The following is a 15,225-nucleotide window of genomic DNA, read 5'->3' on the forward strand; positions in this document are numbered from 1 at the left end:
GGCAAAGGAGGCTCCTAGGCAGCAAGGGATCATAAGGAGACTGCCTAAGCTAGCTTTAGGAAGCCAGCACTGAATTGCTCTGGCATTATTACTATCACAGGGAGAAATGCAAAGAGCAACTCGTCTGGTAGTTGACATTAGTATTTTTTTATTCCACTGGGGAGGGATGCTTTGTATAAACTGCTCAGATGACTCACATAAAGTGATTCTTTGAAAACGGCACAGAAACCGGAAAGAAAAATCTACTGATCCAACATAGACACCGTTAGTGTTAATATGTATGCACTGCCACCTACTGGTACCTTCTGTAATTACTGCAGGTCCAGGAAGGAAAGGCAGCCTTCCCCTCAGCTGGCTGGGCTCGGTTCCCTGCCTGCCTTTCTGGGCAGCTAAAGAGCCAGCCCCTCCGTTAGATCCTGTGGCCCTACGCAGATTCTGCTGTGATCTGCGTGGGGTGCTTGGAGGCACTCAGACTTAGGTTCTCAATCCTCATTTCTTTCCCTGGGCTCATTACTTAACTTCTGTGTACCTCTGTTACCTCCTCAGGAAAATGGGGTGAAAAATTCAGTGATTTATAAGAAGAATGAAAATAAGTTCAGAGCAAGGCACAGGGCAGGTCCTCTGTACATATTCATTATCCTCCTTTTTCTACTTTCTGAAAGCCCGGGCAAAGGAATATAAAATTTAAAGGTGATGTGACTTTGTAAGGGGCCTCTAAAGTCACTTACTTGACCTTGAATAGCTCTGAAGGAGTGTCCTCAAGCTGTCTGTAACTGTTAGGCAGTTTGGACCTTACTGAGCTGGAATTTACGTCCTTTTAATTTTCTTCCATTGGAATTTTTTTCCCCCGGAGAAATCTAGTATGTTCACATCACCCTTTGATCCCATATAAATTAAGTTTTAAAATTAATTATCTGTAGTTTGTCAACCACCCCTCCAATCAACCCATTTTTAACATAAAACTCAAGATATATGGGTTGGAAAATAGTGGGAAGTAAAACTGCAAATGGAAAAAACCACATTAAAAGCATATTTTAAAATAAGAAAGACATTTAAAATGAAACCTAATTTGAATCTAGGATTATGTAGCATTTTCTATTCACTGAATAGCTAAAGTCTTGTAAAGAAATGTCTGGTCACTGGATACCCAAATTATAAAAATATAAAATAATCCACGATACCATTACCAAATAGGGTTTAAAATATCCAGGGATACATATTTTCATTCCAAAGAAAGTCTGACTGTAAATTCTATTGTCCTGCCTCCAAATGACCTTTGTGCTAACGATCAACTTGGACCTAAATAAACCAAACCACACAGTCTTTCTAACTCAGGAAAGGCAAAGGGGGAAAAAAAGGAAAGATTTAGTAGTCAGAATGAAATGAAAAAACACCTCAGGTAGAAATTCAGAAAATCGCCTTAGTACCACATTATCACCGTGGGAAACTGAACAGAGCTTCTTACGGGGTGAGACTTATAATTCCTTATAGCGGTAATCACCAAGAATGTTACTCTCAGGAAAAGGAAATTATATGACAGAGCAGCTAATGGTTCAGAGGGGATTTTAGTAAAGACATCTTTAAAATGGACTCAGGTTTCAAGAAGGATTTGTTTGCCTTTAGCCTTTAAGCAGGTTTTAAGATGAAGACGGCTTTGGGGAAACTCAATTGCAGATCTCAAGCAGCAGCCTGGCTGGGGAGGGGGGGGTGAGGGGGGTACCCGGTGCTCTCGAAGGCCTCTGTGTCACAGCATCAAGAAATGACAGCCCCTGTTCTGGACCCCTTCCCACCCTGGGGAAGCACGGCTGCACTGAGGTGCATTCCTGTGGGCTGGGGTCCCTGGGCTCTGTCCCTCACCCTGCAGTGCCTCCGGCCTCGCTTACAACCAGGCTACTGCAGTCTTGCCAAATCCAAGCTGCCAGGGGTCGAATTTGCTTGGATCTCTCAAGCACAGTCAGAGGTGAAAACAAGATTCTCATCCTTTAATTAGCGATATAATTTGAGGTATCCAGTTCAAGGTTGCTTGATGTTTCGAGTGGCATTTAGCAGAGCATTGCATGCAAAAGGCTGCTTGACATCTTGCCTTCCTGTCGATATGAGACGTGAAAGGACCAGGTCTCGGTTTTCCTGGACACCTCTTCTCCCCATGACCACGGGGTGGTGAAAAAACCCACACTGCAGCCCAGTTCCTGACAGGGAGCCCTGGGATCTGGAAAGAGGGGGTTCTGGATGGAGAGTGCTCAGAAGATAAAGATACAAAGACAAAATATGTCTTCTGCGCATTCCTGTGGGAGTGCAAGTGGCTTTCTTAGTGACGGTGCCTATCTGCCAGCAGCGGGAAGGCATTTAGGCGAGAGGACGTTCAGCACCAACGTCTCCTTGGCTTTTAGGGTGAGGCAGACTGTTACTTGCACAACATTTGTGCTGACTTCCAACCACCCTTGCTGGGGATATTATTAAAATATGCACAACGATCAGAGGATGGCAGAGGTGAAAAGTTTTTACCTACTAAGAGGATGCTATCTCAAAAACCTAGCCAAGGGATAACAGAATCTGGTATAAAAAGAATACTTTTTTTCAAAATACAAGGACAAGACCAGTTTATTTCCTGAGGGAAACAGTGTGATTAATGATCTTACAGCCTGCTGTGACTTGAAGTTGGGTGGTAGCCACTGTGAATCTGGCCTTTGGCCTTGGCCTTGGATTGAGGTGATTCAGCCTGGGCTATTCTGAGGCTAGTCTGAACCCCGGAGTTACTTGGTGTTTCTGATTTCAAACTTTATTTCTTTATTTTGAAAGAGAGAAAGCGCAAGTCAGGGAGCAGTAGAGAGAGAGGGAAAGAGAGAGAGAATCCCAAATAGGATCTGCATGGACAGTGCAGAGCCAGATGCGGGGCTTGAAGCCATAAACCATGAGATCATGGCCTGAGCCGAAGTCAGACGCTTAACTGACTGAACCGCCTGGGTGCTCTAGTGTTCCTGAAATAGCAATCTCCCAGCACCAGCTTAGATCAGCAGTGTCTACACAGAAGTGTTTAAGATTCTTTGGTTTTAACCCTTTACATCATCCTTTAGTTAACTCCACCTGAACTGTTGCAATGAATTGGAGTTTAAAATGATGTTTGCTTATGTTCTCTTTTTGGGCTGTGCAACTGCCTGGGGTAACAGGCAAGGTTAACAGTTACTCAGAGAAATCAAGTAAGCTCCCCAGAGCTGTGACCACCTGGTTTATTAAAATGGTCCTAATGCTTCCCCTCTCTGCACCTGCCGCTCTGCAGCCCCTCCATCCAGAGGTGGGGTCCGTTTCCCTACCCCTGGGCTGGCCTCCTGTCGTGTCTTGCCAACAGGATGTGTGGGAAGTGCTGGTGTTCCAGTTCCAAGTCTCCCCCTCAGGGCCCCTGCCACTGCCCTCAGAAGAGGCCCAGTCTGGCCTGCTGGCTGAGGAGTGGCTCCGTAGCACAGCGCTCAGTCAGCAGTTGCTCCCACTGAAGTCCCACATGCACGAGAGAGAGCAGCCCGGGGCAGTAAAGGCACCTCACCAACTTGTAGCTGACTGCAGTCACACATGAGCCCAGCTCCGAGCAGCCAACCCACAGGCTCCTAAGCAGAAATGAGTGTTTATCATTGTATGCCACTGACATGGGTGTTTTTTTAAATTATATATTATGACAACAGATAACTGGTATGAGGTCACAAAGCAAGAAACAGCAGGCCGAACTCTGGTTTTTGAATCCAGGGCCCTTTTCCCCATATTACACTTAACCTAAGGTTTGGATTTATTAGATCTTGCCTGTAGGTCTGGTAATATGATTTAAAGGACTTATACTTCCTGTAGTTGCAAATAATTCTAAGGCAATTGTTTGGTTTTTCTCAAGAAACGGCGTGAGAGGGAACTTCCCAGTTGCTTGTGGATTTCCAACATGCCTTGCTCAGTCTCTATCTGCAACAGAGAGGCCATGAGGCCGCTGGCTCTGCTCCATTTGTGTTGCTGAATATCTCCAATTAGTTTGTGACTGGGCCATTAAAATATGTTATTTCCATTTATTTCAATGGATCTTTGATGCATTATTCAAAGGCTTTATACATAATGAATAATCACTCATATTTTTATGATATATCTTTTTCTGTTTCATGAAACTTTCAAAAGGGAAGGAATATAAAATGTGGGTTGTAATTACCCAAAGGTAGCTGTAAACACATTCCGTTTTTCTAAGGATTTGTCATAAAGAAAGGATGTGGGGACACTTGAGGTTTCAGTAAGCTCCAGATGTCCTGAATGTGTGATGGTGTCTCTATAGAATGTGCTGAGGTGGGTTAAAATGAGGTGCTGCTACTCCTTAAGAAGACTTTTCCCACCCCCAGACCCTGACCCCTTCCTCTTCTGCTACCCAATGTCTGTTACTGTGAAAATACTATTCTAAAATGCTATCTTTTCTTTTACCTTAGTCGGACTGTGTTCATTTCTTTTGCTAAGTGGTGTGTAATGCATGGGATGATAATTTATTGGACTTTTTAAAAAGGATTGGTATTTACACAACAGGTGTGAATACTGCTGGTCTAACATATATCATAACACACTCACAAAAGTACCATAAATGATTTTTACATTAGAAAAGGGATATTTAACTGTTCACTCATTCATTCATTCATTCATTTTAGGTAATAACATCTCTATGAAATCCCTGGCACCAATATAGTGCTTTGGCCAAAAAATATAGTGTCTAGTTTTCTATAGTCCCCACTACTCCCTATTGCCTTTCATCTGAGCTACTTCAGTCATTTATGTCTCTTGCTCACCCCTTAAGGCATTTTATAGTTTATGATCCCAATGTTAAGCGGATGCATAGTTAGTAGCTGAGCCAAGAAAACCCAGGTTTTTTAACAGGTACCACATGCTTGGATCATTAAATCATAATGTACAAATAGAAATGTGGTATATACAGAGCATTGGAAAAGAACTCCCTATCTTAGATATGAGAAAATAATACATTTACTAACTAGACATTCATGACTAAATAAGGGGTTAACCAAGAAGGGTGACTGAGCAGGAACCACAGAAGAAAGGAGGTCTCAGTGACGTGGGGGTGGGGGTAGTAAATACAGGAGCGATGGGAAAGCCTACCTTCCAGCGGGCATGCATCCAGAGAAATAAATAAAACTACGTGCCAAAGAGAGGACATCATGTCTCTTTATGTCCCATCCTGACCCCACATCTTCTAGGACTCAGGCATTTGGCAGCTCCAAAGGTGACTGGAGTGTAAATGGCCCTTTCTGGGTTTTTTCCCTCCTCCTAATCCTGTACCTAATCTCTTTTTCTGCTCCCTTTTCTAAGGCTAGATCTGGACCTTCCATCTGTACATGTCCGCATGATGGCTGGTAAGCATCCAACACCACATGGCCACAGTCTTCTTACCATGATAAAAAAGGAGAACGAGCAGTCACCAGTGTTTCTTTGGTGAGGCGTCACAGCCCCTGTATCCTAACCTGATTCTCTCGAGAGCTATAAATACTTGCATTCCCCAGGCAGCCGTTGGTTCTAATTTCACATCAGTGTCCAGTTTCTTCGCTAATGACCACTTAGATGTAATTCAATTTGGAATTATAGATCTTCATGTTGGAAAAATGCATTTTACCAGAAATATTTTCTACCATGAACTGAAGACCAAAATGAGGCTTCTTCTGATACTAGAATAATGATGGAATGAAATAGTCATCTCTCTTAGGTGCCCAATGTGGTCTACGTACATTTTCATCAAAGCCAAATGATTTCTAAGCAATTCACATTCTGAAATAAAAAAGTTAACATTTTGGATCATCTATTATGTGCTAAGGCACTTCATATGTATTACCTCTACTCAGATACACATAAAGTAAGCATTATGACCCTCATTTTATACACGAGAAAACCAAGGCTCAGAGGTTAAATTACACAAGGTCACAGAGCTGGTATTTTACTCTATAAGAATCTGTTTTGATTAACAGAGGACCATGGGAGGGAAAGAGAGGGGAAAGAGTTAGGGAGAGGGAGGGAAGCAAATCATGAGAGACTCCTGAATACTGAAAACAAACTGAGTGCTGAAAGGGGAGAGGGTAAGAGGAAGCGGGGTGATGGTCATGGAGGAGGGCACTTGTGGGGAAGAGCACTGGGTGTTACACGGAAACCAACTTGACCATAAACTATAAAAAAAAAATCTGTTTTGAGAGGTCAGGGCACTTTAGGAAGGATAGAATAAACTCATGAATGGAAGAAAACAAAGATGGAAAAAGAAGGCAACACAAAAACAAACAAACAAAAAAACCTGGAAACAATTCCAGTGTCTAACAAGAAGAGACTGATTAAGTATATTGGTCAAATGTATGATGGCCATCATGCAGCTAGTAAAAATATGATAGAAGAGCAGTTATGAACACAAATGTTCCTGTGAAGTGAAGAAAAATCAGGCTATAAAACAGGGCATAAAAATGAGGATTCCAATTTTGTAAACAAAAAGGTGAAGACATATTACACATAAAAATGGCAGGAAATATGCCTAGATATTTTTTGGCGGAAGGAATTCAGTTGACTTTGAATTTTTCTCTTCTGAGCTGCTCTGAGTTGCCATGTGTGGGCTTAGCAGGAATTAAAAAGGGAAAAGGAGAGAGAATGGGTGAATTGATTAGCACTTGTTGGAGAAAAGGTGAGTAGGATGAAATGTTTGACAGCTGGAAGAGGATGGTAGTGTGTCTGACTCAAATGGAGGCGATGCGTGGAGCATGACTCACACATGAGTCAGGCTGGGCTTTTGTTCTTGGCAGGGGGCTGGGGGCGGAGGATCCTCTTGGAGGACAGCAAGAAACATTTTCTTGTAAGTGAACGTTTCTGGAGATGGACTCTCTGATTCAACTGTTTACATCCCTTCCCTGCCCAGTCTGGATCCCATTCTCCCCCTTTGGATCTGCAGTAGATTACAGACTCGGAAGTAATTGATATACATTCAAATGTCTGTTTTTAAAGCCAGACTGCTTAATTACTCCTCTCGGCCCAGACGGGGTTTAAACTTGTATCCATCTGACCTGCTGATAAATTTCAGCTGCTGGGGATGAAGACCTGCTGTTGCTTCCTGGGCTGAGAGATCATGCTCCTGTGTCTGGGGCAAAGGCATGGCAGTTGGAAGTCATGCCTGTGCATGTGTTTGAGGAGTGTGCCTGGATTTGGTGGCACTGTCAACAGCAAATTCTTGTACTCTTTCAACACTGAATCACTGCGTTCACCACTTTTTATATTCATGTTTAAAAACATTTTGGGGCCATCAATTTAGGCTTGGTTGTAGCGTAAGCTTTATCTCAAAGACGTTCTCTTTCATGATTTAATGTGGGGCCATTCAAATTACATGCAGTCTAAAAAGAATTCAGTAGAGCTACTGAATTTCATTGATTCTATGAAACATGGTTGTTCATATTTTGGATTAAGTTGGGTGTCTCACCACCCAGGAGGCTGGTGACATGATTGTTTCACAGAGTTTTAGCCCCCTCGGCCAACAAATCAGTTAAGGACCGCTAGGGTGGGCTCTGGCACTTCAGATTTGTGCCTTCTGATAAGAACAGGGAAGCTCCAGCATCAAAAGCTGTGGATCAAGGGCCAGTGGCTTCAAAGGTGATGCACAGCATCGCCCGATGGCACAGAGGGTGACACTGTGGGGAAAAGCAAAGACGGACAACTCTGAGGGAAAGTGGTTCAATGAACAATTGGATTCTGAATGTGGTAAGGGTGTAGGACCATCTTAACCAACGCATCTTACATATTTTCTTTTGTATGTACAAGACTTGGGGATAAAAGTGGATATCCATGTACGTTTAGAAGGCTTCTTTCAGTAACTAAAACAATAGTTCTGTGTGTTAAGGAGGCACGCATCACCATTCAACTGGCAGTGGTTTTTCAAAATATCTTCCATGTTTTTTATTTTTTATTTTTTAGCGTTTACTCATTTCCATGGGTTTTTAATACATGTAGTCATCTGGATAAGAATAATCTGAAGGAGGGGCACCTGGGTGCCTCAGTCAGACTCTTTGATTTTGGCTCAGGTCATGATCTCAGGTTCTTGAGTTCGAGCACTCCTTCAGGCTCAGCTCTGACAGTGCGGAGCCTACTTGGGATTCTCTCTCTCTGCCCTCCCTCAGGTGTGCGCTCTCCTCTCTGTTGCTCTTAAAATAAATAAGACATAAAAAAATTTTTTTAAAGAACATTTTGAAGGGCAGGGAAATCTTATAAGATTGAACAAAAGGACTGCGTTAAACCTCCAGATGACACAGCTTACGTGCAGTCAGGGGGAGTGTGTTCTCGTAGCAGCAAATGCTTCTGTAAACTCTCAAAGGAGCCTGGTCTTCTGTGAGCTGCATGTGTCCAGACAATGTGTGCGAACACCGTCCGGAGGGAGCGTAAACCGCGGTAATAAAGTCATGACGACTTGTCAGAGATGATGCGCCAATGAAAAATCATTCCTAGAAGCTCTTTTAATTAAACATTTAGCTGTCCGCTGGAGCCATTTTTAAATATAAAATGCAACCCTGTGGCCTTTTTCTCCGTGCCTCCCACCCTTTTGCAATAGCTCCGACAATTGAATTCTCATTGGTGATAATAAAAAAATTCATAAGACAGGGTACAGCTGGTTCTGCCTCTAGCAAGATGTCAAATTTCGCGTGTACAAAATTAATTGCACCTAATTAAACTGGGGTCATTGGCATTATTGTAAAGCGAGGCTATTTATTAGACAAAGAAAATTTCACAAATACCAATTTGCTTTCCTTTCGGGTTTGTGAAAGAGAAGAATTGCTTACATAATTAAATTTGTTTTGCCATTTTAATCTTATTACTCCTCAGAAGACCCACTTCAAATCTTGCTTCACTTTTAAAATTGGGTGATATTTTAGAAAAGTAGACGTAATCCTTGAAGGAGGGCATAAAAAATGATAGGGTTTCTGTAGGCTACCCAATTGTTTTTCAAATAGTATAAAAAATAATTTGTAAACTACCATTTACCGTGATGCGTATCTTGGAATTACTTACATGAAGGGTTTCCTAAGCAAATTATTGGTTCCATGTGAGAGAGTGAGATGAAGTGTAAAATATATGCTACATGATGTAAATAGGTTGTGACGTGCACCTATTACTTCAAGAAAGATGCTGCTGAAAGCAAATTCCACTGTGTTGGAGGAGGACAACCTCACCCATGGTGGGTATATAGGACTACGCTGCTTATTTCTTCCAGGAAATAGTGCAAAAATTATTACTGTTAGAGACAAAAGGATAATTCACTTTCCTGGCAAAATGATGCTTGTTCAACTTGGGATCCTGTGGCAGATTATATATGCAGATTCTCAGTTCCTCATATTCAAAGCTCCCGTGAGTCAATTTCTTTAAAGCCTCTGTGGATCACTGTGTCCGTGCAGCCAACACGGCTCCCTGGCCCGTGGTGCCTCCCCAGCCCCTACCCCTGGCCTGAGCACAAAAGGTGGTGGTAGGTATCTATTATTGGTCTTATCTTAGTCATTCACCAATAAACCTACAAGATCAAGAAAGAAATGAGTGGGGATTGTTGGAATGGTTGAGATGAGTAAATAGTAATCATTATTCAAACCAGCTGCTCAAAAGCTCTCTGGGGGAATTTCTGTTTTTCAAAATATTTATAACGTTTAGAAGGAAGGGTAGAGCCTATTCTAGGCTACACCTTCCCATCCTATACATTACAAAAAAGACTGTATTAGACTGTATTTCTATTTATATGTATGCAAGCAAAATTTGTCTTGGGGTAGGGTAAGAGGTAAGAGACAGGTTTGTTTTGTGGTTACTCTGAGAAAAGGAGAATGGAGGTGGCGGCACACACAATGTCAGGCTGTAATGTCTGAAAAATGAAAGGTTTCCTGCAGGCCCCTTACTAATGGCCACTCTGTCTCCTGTTTTCATCGCAGCCAAGCCGGTTTGCGTTCCTTTAATAACACTGAGCTGTATAAACTCAGAATCCAAAATATAATGGGGATTCAAGATGAATGTGGCCAATGAAAAATATCTTATAGCGAAGTATAATACTAGTAATAAGGGAAAAGGAATATTTTTTTCAAGAACATAACTACACTGAGTATTTCTTAGAAACCTATTTCAAAAATACAGAGGATAATTCACCTTCCTCATTTCCCTATAAGCCTTTGCAAAGCTTTCGCTGAAACATTTTTAAATAGGAAAAAAATAACAAAGGTCATATAGTCTCAGTTTGAAAAGGCTGATTATATGCGGATTAGTAAATTTTGAAGGAAAAAAATGGCACTTCCTATACTTGCTACATTTCGGTATAAGTCAAATTTAATTAGTTGAGTTATGAAGCAATATAAAAAATTCCTTTGCTACAGTATTAGGCATGAAATGTCTTTATGGGATTATTGTAAACCTAGCTTACATTTAACAGCCTGTCACTCTTTTAAAAAGTGCTCTGGGAGACAGCACCAATTAGAAAAATTCAGTGGAGCTGAAACGCACAGCACAATTGGGAAGGACTTGCACTTGTGGAAGCAGCTTAAACAAGTCTTCCCAGAAGACCCTCCCGTTACTTTATGATTTCTCACACAATGTGTATGAAGTTACAGATAAATGCATGTTCTTTAAAATACATAAATAGGGGCGCTTGGGTGGCTCACTTGGTTAAGCATCTGGCTTTGGCTCAGGTCATGATCTCACAGTTCGTGGGTTCGAGCCCCACATCGGGCTCTGTGCTGACAGCTAGCCCAGAGCCTGGAGCCTGCTTCGAAATCTGTGTCTCCCTTTCTCTATGACCCTCCCCTGTTCGCATTCTCTCTCAAAAATAAATAAAAAACATAAATTAAAAAACGATACATAAATAGAACTACATTATTTTGCCCAAAGGTCCCACTAACTGGGGTAGGTCTCATCTTAAAAGTAAGCTCAGCACTTCAGAATGCATAGCTTAGCCAATTAATTTTAAGCCCTCAGCCTCATTTAAAATTGAGTCCTAAGCACTTTGGAGTCATATAGTCAAAAAGATTTACCTGGTTCTGATTAGTTATTAATTCAACACATTGACTCTGGTGCATGTGGAGCACCGTATTAGTGAGCTTTAGAGTTCTACCAGTCTTCGGGGCATGTAGGTGGCTCAGTCGGTTGAGCTTCGGCTCAGGTGGTGATCTCGTGGTTCGTGGGTGTGAGCCCCACATCAAGTTCTGTGCTGACACCTCAGAGCGTAGAGCCTGTCTTTGGATTCTGTGTCTCCCCCTCTCTCTGACCTTCCCCTGCTCACAATGTCTCTCTCTCTCTCTCTCTTCCCCCCCTCCAAAAAAAGTTCTAACATCCTCAAAGTCTTTTTGTAAGAGGTGAGGTATTTCTAGCTCAATGAAAAATTTCAGGGATTGTAATAGGTTGGAAAATAGGGACGGGAAATGTGGGTTATACAACTGCAACTGAAAATTTCCTGAGGCTTTTCTCTTACATTATTAGTGACTAGAGGAGGATGATAGTCTTTGCAGATTTCCAATTTACAAGGATAAAGTGTTATTTTGTAGAACATTAAGTCTCATCATTAACCATCATCTGAAAGGGTATCCAAAAAGTCATCGTGTTCTCACAGAGGATGATCTCATCCCAGAATGTGGAGATGAAACCATCTGAAAAAAAAAACCAACAACAGGATATAAATAATATTCCTTATGGCAAGTCAGCATGTGTAGCTTGTTATGAGTGGCTGTGAAATGCATATATGTTTAGATAGCTGTGTCTCCCACGGGGGTAGATGACTCAGTGATTTTTCCAAGCTTGCTCTGCCTGAAGAGTTTCAGGTGGGCTCTGGGGGCATGTAGGGAGTGATGGAGAGAGGCAGTGAAGTGGAGGCTTGGTAAGGGGCCCTGGAGGTGGGAGATAAACAGTGGCACCGAAGGGAAATGAGGCGGGGGGGGGGGCATTTTCTGGACAGGGGTATTCCGGAAGTTCTTCTTTGGTCATCCAGAACCAAAGGAGGATAGCTTTGTTTTACACACCAGATTTCTGCACAGGATTTTATTTGGGAAGATACTTCAGCTATTAGCAATAATGAAAACCTGCATGAAACTTCTAGTTCAACATGACATTTTGAACATGGACATTCGTCTACTCATTCTTCTGAAATCCTAGTAAAATAATATTAAGGGAAGAAAGAAGGTACAAACCTCCACGGACAAGGCAAGTGGAAAAGGGGACAATAGCATGCAAGAGAGTTTGAAAACACGTTGGAAGAAAAAACGAGGATGGATAAGAGGTACTTGAGTTAACATTTCAATTTGCTGAGCTATGCACAGATGGCCGGCAGAGGAAGCCCATGCATTTACTTGCACTGCAGAGTCCAGACAGGCTCAGACCCACCTGAAGGTCGGGGTGGGGTGGGAATGCGCCCAAAGGAAGATTAACTGAACAAACTGGAAGGACAATCAGACCCTCTTGCTGGCCCCGTCTAGCTGTGGCCTGGCAGAACGAGCAAGCTTACTCTCTTGCGAGCTTGAACCAGAGGAGCTCTGAAATAGGGCGCACTCAGGCACAGCTCACACCCTTTACTGACATCAAGGGAACGAAGTAACACTCTACATGTTGAACCTTCAACCATTCCCCTGCCAGAGTCTTAAAATACTGGCAGCCAGGCTCAAAACTCCTCAGGACGAGGCTGAAGAGTTCTCTGTGGCAGCTTACCGCCCATACTTTTATGTGGATGTGCCTTAATGAAATAGCTGCATTTTTATTTGACCATTCTCAGGGGAAGTTAACCATTCTTTAACTCAACAAATATTTAGTGACTATCAGGCATTATTTAGGCAACTGTTATGGTGGTAAACAAAACAGAAAAAGACCTGGTCTCTTGGAGCCTATAGTTAGTGCTAGAGAAAGACAAAGGACGGGTTAAAATACGTACACATATGCACATACATACTCGCGTATATAGAATATGATAATATATATGTAATATGGTATGAGGTAGTGATAAGGACCACAAAGAAAAACAAATCAGAGTATGAGGATAAGCAGGGAAAGAGGAGAGAAAATGGTCAGGGAAGGTCTCTCTGAGGAAACAGCAGCCCAACCAGAGAGCTTGCCCAACAGCATTTAGCATTTTACACTGAATTATTGATAGACAGAAATCTAAACAAAACATAAACTCAGAAAAAATCATGGACAATGTAGAAATCAGAAGAAAACATCTTAAACAATTTACCTAAAATTAATATCTACAGTAAAATGAGGAAGCATCATTTCAAGAGTTTTTGAAAATTTAAACCAAATGGACAAAGTCTTAGGAAAATATAACCCATCAGAGCCGACTCAAGAAGTAAGAAGCATGTACAATCTTAAAATCATCTAAAAAGTGGAAGCAGTTAAAGCATACAAAGTAAATAGCAGGCCCAGATGGTTATACAGGTGACAAACAGCACATTCCAATATTATGCAGACTTTTCTTAGACGTTGAAAGAAGGAACAGTAGCCAACCTATTTTTAAGCCAGCACAGCCCTGATACAAAAACGAGAAGAAAAAAATACTATGAGAAAAGAATACAGCAGACCCATGTCACTAGTGAATATAAATGTATTAATCCTAAACAAAATATTACAAAAATTCAATAGTGTACGAAAAGAAATCCACCACTTTTGCTTTCTGCTAGGTATGCAAGGATTGTTCAATATTTTAAACTACACATGTAATTCATTAATAGATTAACAGAGTAAATCATACAATGATCTCAAGAGATGCACAAAAAGCATGTGATAAAGTTAGATACCTAATCATGAAAAAAATTCTTTGTAAATTATGAATATAATGAAGCATAATTAACTCAGAAACACTAAAGAAAACCTAAAATTAACATCATCCTAAGTGAGTTAACATTATAATATTCCATTTAATATGAGAATGAGCTAAAGATCCTAACTACAACCATTTTTTAAATGATTATTTATTTTTGAGAAAGATAGACACAGTGCAAGCAGGGGAGGGACAGAGGAGAGGGAGAGACAGAATTCAAAGCGGGGTCCAGGCTCTGAGCTGACAGCACAGAGCCTGATGCAAGGCTTAAGCTCACAAACCATGAGGTCATGAACTGAGCTGAAGGTGGACGCTTAACTGACGGAGCCAGCCAGATGCTCTTAAAAACTACTACTATTTTTAATTCTCAATATATTGAGGTCCTAACCCATACAATAAAAGGAGAAAAAAAACAGGAATGAGCACTGGAAAGCAATAAATGACAAACGAAGCTATTCTTTTTTGAATGATATTGTTTAAAAATCCCCAAGAATCTACAGACAACTTTATGAGAGGTAACAGGACGGCAGATAAGTAATAGGAATGATATAATGAAGTGGACGGATATAAGACTAGCATACAAAGTAAGCTGCGTTTCTGTTCAGAAGCAAAACAACGAAAACTCTTTGTAAAAGAGAATTTAAAATATTAGAATGTCAAATATCTAGAAATAAATACGACAAAAGATGCAGAACACCTCTACATGAAAAATTATAAAACCTGATGAAGAAATATTCAATAAGATCTAAATAAAAGAGAGAAAGGACACGTTCATGGGTAGGGAGATTTAATATTATAAAAATGCATTCTCGTCTGACTTGATCTATAGATTCAGTGCAATTCTAGTCAAAATTCCAAGAGAGTATTTTGTTGAACTTGATTAGATGATTTCAAATTTATATGGAAGAATACAAAGCAAGAACAGCATATTTTTGAAGAAGAGGAGAGGGACTTGCCTGTCTAGATATTAGAACTTATTGTGAGGCTACAGTAACTAAGACTTCATGGTATTGGTTCAGTGATGGAAACACTAACTAATGAAACAGAATGTATTCCCATTAATGTATAGAATATACAGAAGTGGGCTGTCAGATCAGTGAATAAAAGAAGGCTTTTTAAATAAATAGGATGGAAAAAATGGTCACGTAAATGGAAAATGATGAAATTAGACATCTCTATAACCATATAAACTCCTGATTGATTACAGACTTAAAAAACAAATCAACACTCTCAACTCTTAGTGGGGAATCTAGGTTAATGTCTTTTGGACTTTGGGGTAGAAGATTTTCAATACAAGACACAGAAAACATGGACTATGAAAGTCCGATAAGAAAGAATTCTGGTCATTAAAGACACAGCGAGGAAGCAAAAAGATGGGCCACAACCTGGGAAAAGATATTTGCAATACATACGACATATTAAGG

The 15,225-nt window shown here is 41.0% G+C and overlaps 1 protein-coding gene across 5 annotated transcripts in view; it reads right to left on the minus strand.

Moving 5' to 3' along the window:
- Positions 1-15,225, minus strand: part of LOC115292071 (schwannomin-interacting protein 1) — a 727,630-nt gene that overhangs the window by 10,888 nt on the left and 701,517 nt on the right. The window lies entirely within an intron of this gene.

This window comes from Suricata suricatta, chromosome 5 (assembly GCF_006229205.1).
Source record: "Suricata suricatta isolate VVHF042 chromosome 5, meerkat_22Aug2017_6uvM2_HiC, whole genome shotgun sequence".
Lineage (NCBI taxonomy): Eukaryota > Metazoa > Chordata > Mammalia > Carnivora > Herpestidae > Suricata > Suricata suricatta.